This window comes from Mustela nivalis (assembly GCF_964662115.1).
Source record: "Mustela nivalis genome assembly, chromosome: 1".
Classification (NCBI taxonomy): Eukaryota; Metazoa; Chordata; class Mammalia; order Carnivora; family Mustelidae; genus Mustela; species Mustela nivalis.
The window spans coordinates 37,680,746-37,698,754 of NC_139020.1; the positions used below are offsets into that span (position 1 = coordinate 37,680,746).

The 18,009-nt window shown below is 33.9% G+C and overlaps 1 protein-coding gene across 5 annotated transcripts in view; it reads left to right on the forward strand.

The window, feature by feature from the left end:
* Nucleotides 1-18,009, forward strand: part of CADM2 (cell adhesion molecule 2) — a 1,080,612-nt gene that overhangs the window by 615,513 nt on the left and 447,090 nt on the right. The gene's annotated exons all lie outside the window — the stretch shown is intronic.

Consider the following 18,009-nt stretch of genomic DNA (forward strand, 5'->3'; position numbering starts at 1 on the left):
ATCATCTATCTAACATATACTTAAGTGTAGACAGGTAGGTATAGATACATATTTTAATCCAAAGACATTATCAGTATATACTGCTAACCTCTAAAATATGCAAGAAAATGGCCATTTATTTGTTGGATTTTACTAAATCCAATCATTCCTAACATTTTAGAGTCTTATTGAACTTCTCCCTTTAAGTGCTGAGTTGCACAAGGCAGAACTATTGTATCCAGGTTTGCTGTTGTGTATCTCACAATAGCAATGACCTTTCTTTACTGTCATATTGCATTTAGGACAGGTACCTGATTTGTTATCCACCTTCAGATTCTTTCTGGCAATGTAACCTATTCATTTCTTTTATCCTTTGAGCCCCTACCTTTTAGAATTACTTGCTATAAAAGTTATATTTGTTACAGAGCAAAGGTTAGCAATTACTCTGACTAGAGGCCACTATTAGGACTTGGATATCTTTAAAGGGCTGAATTATAACATTATATTATGGTTGGAATTATAGTCTTTTTACCTGGAATGGATCTTAAAGATCGTCTGGCACTATCCTGTAATTTCACACAGTGTTTAACCAGCTAACACAAGGTCACATAGACACTTGGTAGCAGAGCTGGAACTCTGTCTAAAGTCCAAAGCTCTTTCCACTTTCTTCCCGTCCCCCAAGCCCCTCATTTATATGCATCAACCTTGTTCCTCCTTACACCTTTTCCCCTGTCTGTAATTTTAACAAAAGCAATATACTCCTTTGGTGTACTTTGTCACCTACTCTAACCATGTGTACTCCCACAATTATTTTCTATCAAAAGTATGTTTCTGAAAAAAATCACATGCTTAAAAAAATTTAACTTAGCAACACAATGATTATCAGATATAAGATTAGGGGAATCTTAATTGATTTTAGATGAGCAAGTGTTTGGTGAAAGCTTTTCTTTTCTTTTTTTTTTTTTTTTAAGATTTTATTTATTTATTTGACACAGAGAGAGATCACAACTAGGCAGAGAGGCAGGCAGCAAGAGAGGGAGAAACAGGCTCCCTGCCGAGCAGAGAGCCTGCCCATGGGGCTCAATCCCAGGACCCTGAGATCATGACTTGAACTGAAGGCAGAGGCCTAACCCTCTGAGCCATCCCGGCACCCCTGGTGAAAGCTTCTTAAAGAACAGCAAAGAATACCACAGAAGTTATAAGCTATTTTAGGGAGCTTATAACTGACATTCTCAGATATTATTGTTTTACTCTAACACACACCAGGAACTAGCTGAACTTAATGCAAAACAATAAAAATTTATTTTTTAAAGTGCCTTGAAAATATGTAAATAAAGAATTTAATTTTTTGCCTTACAAAGTTTCAGGACAACTCTGGAAATTTTAAAGAGGTTGGCTATTTCCCTAGGTAGAATGAAACAAATATATTTTCATTTGGAAATATATTAGTAAAATCATATAGGTAATAAAAATACTTAAATCTTGGTGCAATCCTATTAGACAAAAAGCTTATTTTTTCTACTTTCAAATGCATATTATTGCTTTGTAGGTGCTGATTTATAATATCTTTTGTCATTTTGAACATTCCTTATATGCCTGGATGCTGACACGTAGCCTGCTTCTCCACACCAATGAAGAATTCTAGATGCAAAAGGAGCTTTGGCAATCATAGATTAATTTAGACATTTTCAGACGAATTGGCTGAGGTCCTAAGGAATTAAATGGAGTGCTACATCTCTGAAAAATGCATTTGGGCAGGGGTCATGTCTGTTTTATTCCTCAGTGCCTTGCAGTAGAGTAAGTGCTCATTAAATATTTGTAGCATTATCGATACATTGAGTTAGTGAATGAGTGACAATGCTACGGTCTCTAACACTAATGAAAGGAAGTATTTTATCTGCTCCTAGAGAGACTTGATAGTAAGAATGTTTATGATTTTTACCTGTGTGTGGTTCTTAGAATTGTGAACTTGGAATGTGTATCCAAGAAGAGTTGATCATAAATTAGGATGTTAAATTAAGGCAGTTTTCTAAACTCTTTGTGATTCACTATATACTGTGTAATTTTTCTTTGAAATGCTATTAATTCTTGGAATACCACATATAGCCAAATACAAATAAAAGCTACTGAATCAATAAGAATTATTTTGAAAATTTTCACTCATCTCCATCACTGCTATACTTTATTAACATAGACCATTTTGGATCTACTCTGTAGAATCGTAAAGATTAATTTTGTTAATCTAATTCAGATTACTTCTGTGGTAGAGGGTCTATATCTGGTATATTAAATTAAGAATATGCAGATTATGACTTGCTGAATGAAGAGGCACCAGCCACCCACACAAAGTATATCTGAGTATCTGATCTCCCACAATGGGGTGGTTGAAACCTGGTGCCATTTTGATTGAAAGCACAGTTAACAATATACTCACACGAAGAAAGTTAAGTCACAAGGTTATTATTTACAAATCCTAGAAACAGGGTGACACCAAGAGCCAGGGGAAGGGCAGGCTCCTGTCCCAGGTCACAAGTGAGCAGAATATAGAGAGACGGAAGGAGGCACCTACTACTTATAAGGTGGTTAGGGCAAAGGTCACATATTTTTAATGGACTCAACTCTAAACAGTTATTTTATTTTTTTAATCTTTTTTCTTTTTTTTAGTTTTTAAAATTTATTTTTTCAGTATTCCAAGATTCATTGATTATGCACCACACCCAGTGCTCCATGCAATACGTGCCCTCCTTAATACCCACCAGGCTCACCCATCCCCCAACCGGCTCCCCTCCAAAACCCTTACTTTGTTTCTCAGAGTCCACAGTCTCTCATGCTTCATCTCCCCCTCCTATTTCCTCCAATTCACTTTTCCTTTCCTAAATGGTTATTTTAAATAGTGCTCCAGGAAAAGCAAAGTAAGAGCTTGGGGCAGGAATCCTAAGCTCAGATCCTCATCCAAATGACTAGGCTCTGGGTGTAAAGGGTTGTCATACCACAAAATGCCTTCACCACAACTCAAAATCGCTATTTTTTTCATCATGGCTTCTAAGACAGAATGGCAGGATAGTTAGGCTAGGAGGAGGAATAACAATTATAATCCCATCTCTGAACTTGGAATTCAGTTCTGCAGATATCACATGGAGACATAAATATAGAAACAGATAAATACCCTAGAAATCATTGCCTCCATATTTATATATTAATATATACATGTTTACATGTATATCCCTATATCTATTTAATCTGTCATCTATCTATCTTTCTGTGATGAATGGAAACAAGTAACTGGTAGACTGTACACGTGTCTATGCATATGTTATCTGCTCTCAAATGAGATATAGAAAAGATCAGATGGTGTGACGATGTCTTTCTATGATGAATATTGGGAAATATTTTTGAAATATGAATAAAGTGCTACCTTAATTACATATGCACTTATTTTCTTTTTGGCTAGAGGAGCATCTTAATCAGAAAGGCATTTGTATTAAAAATATTGAGAATTAATCATTCTTGTGCAAATAAGACACATTAACTCATGTGAATTGTTTCTCAGAATATCTGAGTTCTGTTATGTCACGTAAGAGATGGTATTTCTTTACTGCATGGGACTGTTTTGTTTTCATTATTTGAATAGTTCCAATTTTAGATCAATTCACAGGTCTCAATAAAAGTCATCATTATTTATAGACAATAAAATCATTCTTCAGGTTATTTTTTCTTCTTTAGGCTAATTTATACTAACTTTTTAAACCTTTATTCCCAGGTTAATATGTGTTTGAATCTGTTTAACTTACTCATTTATTTATGTTTTAATCTAGAGCATATCCCTATGAGATTTCTCTACTTCTCTTTTAGAATTCTCCCTTTGTATCCATTTTTTAGGCATTAGCTTCACCGATTTTCATGAGTCTGTTGTTCATATTACTTCATATTCTCTATTTAATTGTGTCAATTTTTCCATTTCTGTTTTCTTTGGTTGTTATCCTCACATCTTCTATTTATGTATTTAAATTTACTTAAACATAAATGTGACTTAAAATTGAAGCAACGTCAGCTGAAATCTTAGAGCAGCCAGAAAAAATTAAAAGCAAGTCAAATTAAAACTGTCAGCAGGAAACAACTTCAAACACCCTTCCTTTTCAAGGGCTACTATTGTAATTCAAACTTTCACTTAGAATTAAAAGCAATTATGATTAAAGGCTTTCAATTTTGATTTTTCATTAAAATGTAGCAATGTAAGTCTGTTAATGCTACAAAGGTAAATTTGTTTAAGAGTGTACAGTTGGGGATTTAAATAAAATGTGGTTATTTAAAAACCTTTTAATTTATGTTCTGACGCTCCCTGCTGCTAGAACCTGTTTCAGAACTTAATTATCTTGATGACTACTATAAAATTCTGTGACAAATTACCCTAGGAAATATAAGAACATAATTTAGGACAAAAAGGTTTTAAATTAACTGGATTTTGCTCAATGGAGTTCTTTTAGGCAACCTTCATTTTGAAACAGTATTGATTGAGGAAGAAATGGAAAAGATTACAGGAGTCTTCATTCATTCTTGCAAAAGAAGTTGTAGTCTCCACATTCCATATCAAATAACAAATCATATCATACCATCTAAAAACTTGAGGCACTGGTTTTTTTTCTAGGCTTGCTATTTTGTATAGAATTTTAGTTTGATGGAAGTGTCATCAACACCAGCATCGAGATCAGCAAAGGCACTTTCAGATGTGACATTTTACAATTAATTCTGGGAAAGGTGTTCAGTCACATTATCCCTTCTGTATAATTTGCATTTGACTCTTAACAGTCCTTGCTCTCTTACATTTCAAATTCATTGTTTCCAAGAAACTGTTTTCTTCAGAACTTCCTAGATTTCTGGACTCCCCTTTGCTGTGTTTGCTCTCGTTATTGCTTTTTTTGGAAGGTTTTTTTTGTTTGTTTTGGTTTTTTGTTTTCTGGTTTGTCCTAACTTACACAAGCAGAGTGAAGCAAAGCCCTTTTTATGGACTAGGTTATGTTGTCCACTGTGTCACTAATCATGTTGTTTTAGTTATTTTCATTATGTATTTTACCCTCCTGGATGGTATCCTTCTTTACGTCAAGGATGATAGGTTTTTCATTTTTTTTATATCCTTAGCACCTAGCACTATGTCTGCCACATGATGGCTCCGAAATACGTGTTTCATTCCTGAATGCATAAAGGAGAAGTAGTCTCCCACCCTGAGACAAAACGTGCTGAAACCCTGTTCCCAGGCCCCATTTCTTCCAACAGCACTACGGACAGGACAGTACTTTCTCTTGGGGAGTATGAGAGACAGGCTTATGGTTCATGTCTTTGGGTACTTGTTCAACTATGTAATGTTGCAAACAAAGCATATTTAAATGACTCTCCTTTTCATTATTTTCCAGAAGGTCTTATCCTATAAACCTTTGTTTTTCATCCATTCCAAAAACAAACTTACATGGCAGCTTGCAGGACTCTTATCAGCCTTCTTGGATAATCCCCTTAGGAACTCACTAAACTGGGGGAAAAAAAAATTGGGGTAAACAAAGAGGGGCTGTGCACTGTTGTCAGCCACTAACCTCTTTTCATGGGCTCAGCACCTGTCTCCCAGGCAGATCAATTTTAGTTTTATTAGTACTTTTTGTATTTCCTCTGGACTTGGTTGTGGTCTGATTTCATTGTACGTTGAGCAGTTGAATTTCAAGCAGTATATTTAGAGATGTGTTTGAAAAAATTCCCCACATATTTTGAAACGAGATCTTCCAAATTAATAAGGCGAGACCTCTTTAGGACTGTCTTCTTGTCAAAGAAATAATTATCTGCTAAGTTTTTCAAATTCTTAATCCTCACTTTTAAAAAGAAAATTCCTTCTTTTAACTGTTTTAAAGTTATCACTTGGCTTCTCTATCTCTTTTCATTTTTAGTCATGAAAAGTTGAGAGTCAGGAAATATTAAACCCCTTATCTTCATTTAAAGAAATTAGAATCTTACTTTGAATATTCAGAGTGTGTTATTTTACTTCTATTTCTCTGTTTTTTTTTTTCTTTCATTCATCTAATCATCCTATGTAAGAAAGAAAGGGTAAAAAACACATTCTTTCTGTACACATAATATATTGAACATCTGAAATTTACTATAAGCTTTAAAATATTTTATTTTGTCTGCCTGCCCACCCAGTAAAACGGTTAGAGGAAATGACATTTACATGGCAGGAACTGACGCACAGAGAAATGAGTAATGCCGTGGTCATACTGAGGTGCAAAGATTTGATATCGCCTTGTCTCACGTTTAGTGCCTTTTTCTTCCACTTCATAGAGTATCTTCCACCACATCCTTTCATTTCCTTCCCTTATCCAGCATCTTTCCTCAACACACAACTATCAAGTGTACATTGTGAACCATACGTGAAGAACATACTGTGTTTTTCCATATAAAATCTCTGTATATGTATGTGTGCACGTATAGAATATGTGGCAGTGATATAAATTTTGAATCTGACAATTGCTACATGATAATGAACTAGGTGGCACTGAACAAAAACTCAGTTGAATGACTGATCATCTATACTTTCAGAAAGTTTAGTGACTATTTTACCAACTCCTTGGATCAATCTCGTATCACAGTAAAGATCAATGCTAGCATCTTTCCATTATGATGTTAATTAATTTCTGCCCAGATTCTCCCATTCTTATATATTCTTCCAAAGTAATCCATCATCATGCTAAGGCAAGGGGAATTCAATCCATCACTGCTGGATTCTGATAGAGGGCTTAGGGGGAATGCAAGTCATCTCCCCAGCAGTAATCAAACAGCTGTGATACATGCCACTTTACGCTTATATCATCATATAATAGATGGCTTTCCTCTTCATGGAAGCTTGCCTCAAAATTTTCAGACAGATGGACTCTGATGCAAAGGTTTCATTTTGTGGAATTTAAGGCTGTGAACTAGTTATTGACAAATACTACATCATCAGTTCCAGTTGAAGACACAGCCTAATAAGTAGAACATTGGCACTAATCCTTATTTAATCAGCCTTAAAATGGTAATTTCAAATTGATGAGGGCACAGGGAATAGATTTTGTACTCATAAAGTGCTTCTAAAAATACCAGTAATGTGTGTCTACAACCCAAGGATGAAATTAAAGAGCCCCCCGCACATTTAATCAGAAGAACAAACTGTAAAGAGCATGACAAAAGTACAACTGAAGGACCTTGTGAACACACAGGCAGGAAAACTCCTTCTGGTCTCTCCAGCGAAACATATTCATGTTTATGGTCTCCAAATGTATTACAGAGAACAAATATTCACGGGAATAAAAGAAAAAGAGTAAAAGAGAAAGTGTAAGTATCGTTAAGCACTTCTGTCATTTCTGAAGGCACCATAATCAGAGGGCCAAAGAGCTCTAATGTTGAAAGGGATTTTTAGAGCTCATATGGCCCAAGCCAGTTCTTCGACAGATTAGCAGACAAATGAGATCAGATTTTAAAGATCGCAGGCTGCTACATGAGGATTAGAATCCAGACCTCCATTTGCCCTGTTTTCTGTGTTTTTGTACTGTCTTTGTAAACATAGGCCCATGAAGACAGAGACGGATTGGGTCTCCCTTCATGGACTCATAGTCCCATCTGCTTTACAGCAAGCAGCTCTCACACCCTTCTTCTGGGGAAAGCCGCAATGAAGACAAATTTGTCTATTGAAGTTTCCTTCTAACTTCCCACTCTCCCTCATGACCAGCCCTCCGGGACACATACTTCCCATTCATTAATTTCTGGCTAAACCTGGTTCCTGCAAAAGATCTGTGTGCAATAACATATGATCACTTCACCTGTGTTAACAGGGAAACTTCTGAGTGATGAACCTCAGAGATAAAGATGCATGTCCCCAAGTAAGTCTATTTGTGAAATGTCAATATTTAAAGAAGAATTAAACAAAAAGTCTTCAAGGCAGACATGCCTTCTTTCCCATTTCAAATGACTTTGTAGAGGTGGTTTCTTTTTAGGTATAGTTGGAAATTTGGCTTCAATAATTATAGCAGCAATAACGACTGTAACACAGACTTCACAAGGTACTGAGAGAAATGTAGACACCAACTCTTCTCTCCTTTACACAATCTTTTTTTTTTTTTAAGATTGTATTTATTTATTTGAGAGAGAGAGCTCATGAGCAAGGGGATGTGCAGAGGAAGGGGGAGAAGCAGCCCCCCACTGAGCAGAGATCCCTATCAATGAAGGGCTCAATCCCAGGACCCTAGGATCATGGCCTGAGAGGAAAGCAGATGCTTAACCAATTGAGCCACCCAGGCACCCATTACACCATCTCTTTTGTCCTTTATTTTGTCTATGAGAGAAGTGTGAAAAGGTTAAATACTTAAGATATTCACCAAATATCTCAGGGCTAGTGATTTATCAAAGTAGGATTTGAACTCTGATCTATCTGATAGCAATGTCTTTCTCCCAATGATCCTAATGCACTATTTACTACTCAACACTGTCTTCCATATGTTAGAATTCTCTACATCTTTACATTTTTTATTTCCCCACAACTGGAAGGTAGCATATGTATATAGCAAGTTCCTAAAGTCCACAGTTTTCTATAAAATCTATATAGTTTCCCTAGAATCATAAATTGAATATACCTCACTTTTGAAATAATATACAATAAACATGTATGTGCTTTGGAATATTGAGATATTAAAGTATTGTGACCAGGAATCACACTGAAATATGTGACTTAACACTTTTAACCTTTCAGTTGTCTTGTTATGATAAATACATAGATTAAAATTATATAATGCGTGATATAATATTTTAATAACTAATAAACCTGTGGAGTTGAGGTTTGTATATTTTACAATATTTCTGGGCACCTTCTTTCTTCTAACCATTGTCTTAAATGATATGAGACATATAAAAATAAAGTTAAAAGATATCTGGAGCTAGAGAAGGATAGGATATCTACAATATGAAGCAGGTTGGAACAAAATTGCCTTTAGGAGTATTACAGGGTGTTCCAGGAAATCCAAGGATGGAAATACTTATTTCTTACTGGAGTGATCAATGAAAAGACTTTATGGAAAAGTTCATATCTGAGCTAGACCCTAATGAATGAGTAGGATTTTGAAGAAATGAGGTGAAAACTGATTTCAAGCAAATATGAAATAATAGATGCAGTCAAAAGAGATATGAAACATACCTGGTGTCACTGAGTGTTTTAGGAGGATAGTCTATGGAAAGATTGTATGATCGGAAGTGGTGTATATTGAGGAGACTTGAGCTTGAGGTTGGTATTTTTAAGTTAGTAGCCATGAAATAGTTTGATTGCTGGGTAGCAGAAAGATAAAAGATGGAGAAGACAATAAGAAGGATTTTGATAGCCAACAACATAATAATTACCATTATTGAGCTTCTATTATGCAGTAGCTACTTTATACATATTATTTCAGTCATTTCTTCTGATCTCTAAAGATTGGATATCAGCTTTTACTACAAGTAAAAACATTGAAATTCAGAGGAATTAGATAGCTAGCCCAAGGAGTAAGTTTTTGAAGAGGTTTAGGAAGATGAACTGTGATTAACATTTGATGATTAAATGGTCATCGGTAAGCAAATTCTTCATAGGGGTGAAGACTGAAGACAGATAGCAAAGAATGCAAAAACAAAATTCTATTTTCATAAATGAATGAATAAATAAAATATACAATAACAGGGTCAGATGATAAGCTAAGGCATTCTTGTGTATTTGTGAAGACATTATGGAAATGGGTGATTTGATGGCTGGGGGTGTGAGAAGGGAAAAATAGGTTAACTAAGCAAGTGTCATGAGGGAATCAAAAGTTAGTCAAAGATTAAAGAGAGATCTCTAGAGAATTAAGAGTTTTGAAAAATTAATACTTGAGCAACTATAAATTTATTTGAAATAGATTCTTTATCAATTCATAAACTCATAATTAATAGTTAAAATAATACATAGTAGAGTCATTATGCTAGCCACTACATGTAAAGCTGCCTGAAACTACCGAATATTTCATTGTCCTATTCTGTTTTCAAACTATGTGGGCATGTAATGAGTCTATGCATATGGTAAGTCCTTTTAGTTTACAGTTTCTCTTTGGAACCATTTGTCTAATTAAACCTTATTATTATTTTTTAATTAATACACAATATTACATTATTTTCAGGTATACAGTATAGGGACCTGGAAAGTTTGGAAGGCAGCTATGCTCCCCACTATACCACCAACACCTGCTCTAGGGACCTGATAAGTTTGTACATTATGGTATGCTCACTTAGAAATGTTCCTACCATCTGTCACCAAAAGCACTCTTACAATAGCATTGACCATGTTCCCTGTGCTACACCTTTTACTCTTGTCTTATTCATTCTATAATTAGAAGCCTGTATCTCCTACTCCCCTCCACCCATTTTGTCCATGCCTTTAACTCTCTCTCCTCCAAGCTACCATCAGTTTGTTTTCTGTATTTATGGGTCTGTTTCTGCTTTTTGTTCATTTGTTTGTTTTGATTCCACATAGAAATCAGATCATATGGTATTTGTCTTCCTCTGTCTCATTTATTTCACTTAGCACAGTACTCTAGGTCAATCCATGTCGCAAAAGGCAAGATCTCATTCTTTTATGGCTGAGTAGTATTCTATTACACACACACACACACTCACACACCATCTTTATCTGTTCATCTATTGATGAACTCTTGGGTTGCTTCCATATCTTGGCCATTGTAAATAATGCTGCAATATACAAGGGTGGATACATCTTTTTGAATTAGTATTTTTGTTTTTTGGGGGGTAAATGCCTAGTGGTATTATTTGATCATACAGTTTTTCTCTTTCTAATTTTTTGGAAAACCTCTATACTGTTTTTCACAATGATTGCTACATTGCTACATTTCTACAATGATGCTACATTGCATCTTTGCTACAATCTATGTTTCCACCAACAGTGCATGAAGGTTCCTTTTTCCCCACATCCTCTCTAATACTTATTTCTTGTCTTTTTGATTCTAGTCATATCTGACAGTTGTACTACATGATATCTCATTGTGGTTTTGATTTGTGTTTTCCTGATGATGAGTGATGTTGAACATCATTTCATGTGTCTGTTGGCCATCTGGATGTCTTCTTTGAAAAAATGTTTACTCAGGTCCTTTGCCTATTTTTTAACTGAATTATTTGGGGGGGTTTTGGTGTTGTGTTACATAAGTTATTTATGTATTTGATATATTAACCCCTTTTCAGATATATCATTTGCAAATATCTTGTCCCATTCTTTCCCTGTTGTATATTCTTGTCTCCTTTGTGATAGATTAAGTGACCATATAAGCATGGGTTTATTCTGGGGGTTTTTATTCTGTCTCACTGAGTTGTGTCTATTTTTACACCAGTACCCTAGTATTTTGACTACAGCTTTGTAGTATATCTTGGTGATATCTCCAGCTTAGTTGTTTTTCTCAAAATTGCTTTGGCTATGTGGGGGTTTTTGTAGTTCCATACAAATTTTAGTATTATTTGTTCTACTTCTGTAAAAAATGATATTGGTGATTTTTATAAGTATTGCATTGACTCTGTGGATTGCTTTGAATAGTGTGGACATTTTAACAATAGTAATTATTCTAGTCTATGAGCATAGAATATCTTTCTATTCATTTGTGTCATCTTCAAATTCTTTTAGCAGTTCTTTATAGTTTTCAGAAAACAAGTCTTTTATCTCCCTGATTAAGTTTATTCCTAGGTTTTTAATTCTCTTTGATGTAATCGTAAATGGAATTATCTTCTTAACTTCTCTTTTTGCTGCCTTGTTATTAGTGTACGAAATGTAACTAATTTCTGTGTATCAATTTTCTTTCCTGCAACTTTATTAATTCATTAATTACTTCTAATAGGTTTTCCTGTGGAGTCAATACAAACTTACATTAAAAGTAAGACGTATTTTTGAAAATGTATATGTTCAGATGATGCGAAGTAATTATTTTCAATAAATATCTCGGACTTGGAGGGGATATTTTCCCTTGAGTAGGACCACCATTTAAGTCATTGTTGGATAGATTTAGTTTAAATCATTACTCTCAGTCAGTGATGTTAGATTTTCTGTGTTCAGTGATGTTAGATTGAATTTCTGTGTTCAGTGGTGTCAGATTGAATAACCAGAATCCCAAAGGCTTGATTTTGTTTGCATTCTATTTATGTAAACTTTGTGGGCATTTTAAGAAAAAAAAAATATTGATTGGCTTTTAAAATTCCCAGTGGTGATAAATAAGTCAATTAGAATTGCTAAATTTTGTTAATTCAGGGCAGACACAAATGAATGGCATTATAAAATACATGGAATAAAGAATCCAAGCATACCAGCAATGTCAGCTTAAAAAGTCAAGGTAATTCAGTTGTAGGTTATTATTTAAGAGACTTCAAGGCTTATTTTATGCTGATCAAACTAATTATACACTGTAGAATACTCTCTAGGATAATTGAAGTTCTATCTTATCGCTAAGATTTCTCTTGTCCTGTTGCTTTGTTAGTAGTGAAATTTAATTTGAAGTTACTTTAGGGTAAGTAATAATCTAGTAAACAAAAAAGCCCCAAATGAGAAGTTTAAAAAAAAAAAAAAAGGCAAGATTGGCATGTATTTAAAAGCTTTTTGGTTTGCTCTCATTTTTCTCAGCATGCTTGAGTTTGAAAATGAGAAAAACTGAAGTTAAACCAGCTTCATGTTTTCAAAACTAATTATCTACATTATGATTAAAAATATTTGTGTTTTTTCTTTTAAAATTTCAACTGAATTTTAATTTGTTTTGTTTTCATTGATACTGTGTTCCTCAATTTCTTCCACATTTTTACAATTGGCTCTTTCTCACCCTCCACTTTCCATTTCCATTCTACTAGAATGCCAGTTTGTCCCAAACTTGTGTAAGAAGCCCTATCTTTTGCTTACCAGAGAGATTGCTTTAGATTCACATCAGTATAAAGGACGACTCCCTAATATTTGTTTCATAATACACCACGTCTGTATCTGTGTAGTCTGAGAGACATTAGGGAAATGGCATGTCCCTGACTAGTCTATGTAACTGTTCAGTAAATATTGTTGAGATATATTGAGTGTGAAAAATATCATAATATATTTAACTTGGCCTAAATTGAAATGACGTACTTTGTTCTAGTTTTTAAACAAGAATAACAGTACATGATAGATGACACAATAATTCTTGTTATTTTGGGTTAAATTTATGCACTTAATACATCTCTACAAAATTGGGAAAATGTTTCTTAAAAATGACCAAATACCCTGGCCCCACTGTTAATTAAATAAACTAATATTTTATATAATTTGAAAATAAATAGTAGTCTATACAGTGGGGAAAAGTATGTAAACCTAGAGAACTATGTTGCTGTCATAGTTGGTTTTACACACAGATTCTACCTACAGCTCTTACACCAAATATATAAAAAGGAATAAAAGCTCTCAGTTTACTTCCTTGTTTGAAATATTGAATAACAGTTATGAAAAACAGAGCATAGAATGAAAAGAGAGAAAGATCCTCAGCAAATAAGGTCAGTAATGGATAATTACTCCCCAAAATTTACGAATAGTGCCAAAAATTCATTTGTTCAAAAAAAAAATTTTTTTTTTTTTAATTGTGACCACTGTATTCCCAGGATCTAGTTTTGCCTGGGATACAATTGCCCGACCAAAAATAACTCCAGAGTTGTTATCTACTGTTGCCAAAGTGCTAAAAACACATCTAAAGCTATAGTCATGTTAATCTCTAAACAAACCAGCTCATTTCTATAGCTTTGTTTTCAGTTCTTAGAGAACTTGGTGCAGTGATGGGTACAGAATAGGTTCTCAAAAATACATGATTCAACTCACCAAATCAAAAAGCCTTCAGTATCTAAAGCCTGGGATTTGAATACTAATGCTATTTGTCCAATTGTTTTTATAAAGCTAAGAAAGCTTCTTTTGAAGAATGGGTGGGGAGATATAGAAACCTATTCTGTAGTCAAGTCTACCTTAGAGATCAAAACAAAGTGTTTTGTTGTGTTGTTTTTAATGTTTAGTCAGCAGAGCTGGTACAAACTGAGGTTTTAAACTGATAATTATAATATGTTTTGAGTTTTAAAAGATGCTGATTGTAATAGACTCGTATTTTTCAGAAATAATAACGAAAAGAATAGAAGCAGCATTTATAGAGAAAGAAGGGGTGTGCATTTTTTTTAAAAGATTTTATTTATTTATTTGACAGACAAAGATCACAAGTAGTCAGAGGCAGACAGAGAGAGAGGGGGAAGCAGGCTCCCCGCTGAGCAGAGAGCCCGATGCGGGATTGATCCCCAGATCCTGAGATCATGACCTGAGCTGAAGGCAGAGGCTTAACACACTGAGCCACCCAGGTGTCACCCCGCCCTTTTTTTTTAAGTCACAGAGGGCTAGTGCAAGTAAGAAGCTTCAGAGTGGAACCACATACATTACCTGAATAATGTTTTCATGTATTTGAATGACATGTTTAATTCCAAACATATCATTTAATTACTCCACTCTGATAGAGATGTAGAAGTTATGTATGAATCATTTAAAAATGAATTGTTTTAAGCAGAACTCAAAGCAGGACTTCTAATGGGCTGAGGTGACCCATTCACTGTAGATATCAACTTATCCTTACTATAATTCTTAGATTTTACAAGATTAAAACTTATCTTAAACAACCTTTCTATAAAAGATCTTTAGGAAGCAGTAGTGGTCATATTATTTGGGTAATTTGAACTCAGAGTATTGAAATATATATCAGTACTCATATGCAGTTTATAAAATATTTTTCTTGGCAGTTTATGTTTTAATCTTTAGGGTAGTCTTTGGTGTCACAGAATAGTTTATATTAGAGTAGATTTTAATAGGGACACAAGGCAACTATTTTGAGTGCTTACAATGTAGTAAGCACTCTTACAACTGCTTAATTTAATTCATGTAAAGTGTGATGGGACTTAAAGTGCAAAAATATTGAAGAATAATCACCAAGTTCACCAGCTAGTGAGAAATTATTCATTTTTATTTATTATTTTTTTTATTTCTTTTCAGCGTAACAGTATTCATTGTTTTTGCACCACACCCAGTGCTCCATGCAATCTGTGCCCTCCCTAATACCCACCACCTGGTTCCCCCAACCTCCTACCCCCAACCCCTTCAAAACCCTCAGGCTGTATTTAAATAATATTGCTTTGTTGACTGAACTCTTAACTAATTCATTATGACAACCAGCAATAAATGCATTTTAGTATATATTTAAATTATTTTTTAAATTCATAATTAATGATTATTAAGGTGACATTCAAAAATGCCAATATAAGGAAAGTTTTAAAATACTTAGAAAATTATTGTGACTAACATTGAAAATTATTATAGCTAATATTGTATTTGATGCTCAGTAATGTCAACTATTTCACTTCATTTTTGTGTCACACATTCTCATGTGTTTTGAAACTTGAGGGACTATCACATGCTTCTTTCTCTTGATGTCACAGTGTAACTTGAGACTGTGTATTGCAGAGAAATTGATTGTAACCATTACTCACTTTGAGATTATCAGACACTACTTATGAAATGGATCTGAAGGTTCCTTTGCTGCCATGTGAAAAATTAACAGAACATAAAGAAAAGAGGTGAGAAAGTTTATAAGTAACCAAAAGAAATAATATCAGGGTATTAAGAAAAATCTTATGCATAATGTTTTTCAGCATACATTTCATGAATTGAATACAGTAAAAATGGTTTACTTTAGTCAAATGTCATAGTGTTTGATCATTGCTTTGTCATGGATATTGTGATTTTTTTTCAATTGAATCATACAGTTGCCTCACTGATTATAATAATGATGCTATGATATTACCAAATTGTTTCTATTCCTTGCAAAACCATTCTTTTGGCAACCTTCTAGGACACTGCCAATAATTTATTAATAACAGAGCTCAGCACATCAAATGTACACAAAAAGTAACAGATTTCAATTTTTCAAAGATTAATTGTCTACCCTGTAATAAAATGTGGTAAGGAATACATAAATAAATAAGGTCATTTTGCCTCAAGATGTACTTGAAATAAAAAGTGGAGAAAAAGACCCATAAACCAGCTCTAATAAACTATTAAACACATTCCAGTAATTTAAAAGGCATTCCTTGAACAGCCAAGACAAGAGCAATTAATTCTGTTTCAGAGTGAAGGGTTGAGGAGGCTTTATATAGAGTGGCCAACTGTGACTATGCCTTGGAAGATGGGTGTAAGCTCACCAGGAGGAAAGGGTATTTCAGTAAGACCAAAAGATAAGATGAGATAAAGTGCATGCCCAGTTGTCTTCCTTAGAGAGGAGAGATTTGGTAACAGCATTGGAAGACACAAGCTAGAGCCCTCAATCCAGAAGAACATGAACGTATGTTGGGGAAAAGCCGGTATTAAGTTGGGGAGCAGGTAGATGTGGCAGCTGCATTTTGATGAAGCCAATCATTGCCTAAGATAATAAGATGGGACTGGAGCCAAAGATACCAAATGCAGAAAACGTTCTTAGTTTGAAAATACCAGGACCAAACTTGGATTCTGTAGGGAGAAGAAATAGGTCTCAATCCTTGTCATTTATGAACAACAGGATAAAAAGGAAAAGTGGAGAGACCATTCAATTATTGTTTAAAAGCTTGCACACCCATAGAAATTCTTATTAAGTCTGGTAAAGAAATCAATGTTGATTCACATGTTGCATTTCAGGGATTATAAAGGTGGATACTGCTAAAATAAAAAGACCAAATTTGATTAAAAGTGATTTTTCATTTCATATAATTTAGGAAAATTATCTCTTTGCTTCAGGAAGTAATAATTAAAATTATAACAACAGTAACTAACATTTAGTGATTACTAACTAAGCTCACAGACATAGATAGGACTCTGTTATGTTCTTTCTATGAATTTCCAAATATTGCAAAAGTTGACATAGTAAGTAAATTATAGTGATTGGTTCTCTAATCCCCTTTCCTTGCAAAATAAGAATTGCAAAATATATTCACATTTCACTTTTAAAACTACTTCCTGATATTATTAATATTAATAATGGGAATTTGAACAATAATAATTTAATACTATAAGTAATATTTCTACATTTCAGAAGCCATTAGTGTATACATAGCAGTTCTTTCATTACATACTGAAAAATCAATTAATTATGTTAAGTTTATAAGATGAATTAACAGATTTAAGATTTAAATACCACCATGTCAAATTTTAAACATTTTGAAAAAAAAATTAAAATATTTCCCATGGTAATTTGAAAGCAACTTTTCAATGCAATTTAACTAAGTAACATAATAGGTTTGTTACAAAGGGCATCTGTTGAAGCATAGTAACTATAGTATAAGAAAAAGTAAAAAAAAAAAAAATAGCCATTGACAACAAATTTTTTAAACAAATCTTTATTATTAGCTTGATAGCTAAATCTCAGTAAGTATGTTAATTACATATTGATGTGTATTTACCATAAAGTAACTGACCATTAAATTGAAATAAACTATTTTTTTTAAGATTCTTAACTTGTGCTGTGACCAGTCATCCTGTTGATTACATGTTTAAATACAGTCTAATTGATCATGGGAGTCTTTTGCTATAAATCATAGAGCGGGAATGGCAGATTTCACAGGTTGGTTGTGGCTTAATGACATATTTCACAGTGTGAATAAAAGAGGACATAAACACACAGGAATAAGGTAGTTACATGGATTCATGGTGTGTAAAGTTCTTTTCTAATGCATACAGAAACACTGGTAAATCAAATGTGGGAATACAAAAAGAATATTAAGTGGTGAAGAATTAAATAAATATGCTATCAATTGCATTTAACCAAACTTTTTGGTTTAACATACAAGATTTAATGTTAAAAAATCCATAGCATATTAACTCATTAAATAAAGCATGCAGGGGTGCCTCATTGGCTCAGGCAGTTAAGTCCCTGCCTTTGGTGCAGGTCAGGATCCTGGAGTCCCAGG